The following is a 617-nucleotide window of genomic DNA, read 5'->3' on the forward strand; positions in this document are numbered from 1 at the left end:
TTACCACATAGCAGAGGTACCACACTATATGTGGGATCCCTTCCAAATCACAGACACGGAAAATTTAAGTTTTTCAAAATTTTTAAGGACACACACAAGAATAAATATAACAAAGGGTTATAGAAAAGTAAGGTAAAGAAAACAAAGATGACAAAAATGATAAAACTAACGTCAAGTGATAACATGATTAACTCTCACTTTTATATATATTTTAGCCTATACCATCTGGTCTTCCTAGGTGGTCTCCCATCCAAGTACTAACCAGGCCCGACCCTGCTTAGCTTCCGAGATCAGAAGAGATCGGGCGTGTTCACAGTGGCATGGCTGTAGACTTTTTAAATATTTATATGTTAATCATAACTAACCTATTATTCTCATACATTAACTTTATAAGTATCAAATACTATAAATTTTACATATAAAATTTAATATATAAATTCTGATTGTAATGTTGAACACATGGTCACCTTGCCTTCTACAGGTATTTATCTTAGTCAGTTCAGGCTGCTATAACAAAGGCTAGAAGTCTGAGAATAGGGTGCCAGTATGGTTGGGTTATAGTGAGGACCCTTTTACGAAATGCAAATTGCTGACTTCTTACATCCTATGTGGAAGAA

At 34.7% G+C, this 617-nt stretch overlaps 1 pseudogene; it reads right to left on the reverse strand.

Moving 5' to 3' along the window:
- Positions 1–213: 213 nt before the first annotated feature.
- Positions 214–332, reverse strand: LOC120607468 (uncharacterized; annotated as a pseudogene).
- Between the last annotated feature and the right edge of the window lie 285 nt (positions 333–617).

Source organism: Pteropus medius, unplaced genomic scaffold (assembly GCF_902729225.1).
Source record: "Pteropus medius unplaced genomic scaffold, Ma_sr-lr_union100, whole genome shotgun sequence".
NCBI lineage: Eukaryota > Metazoa > Chordata > Mammalia > Chiroptera > Pteropodidae > Pteropus > Pteropus medius.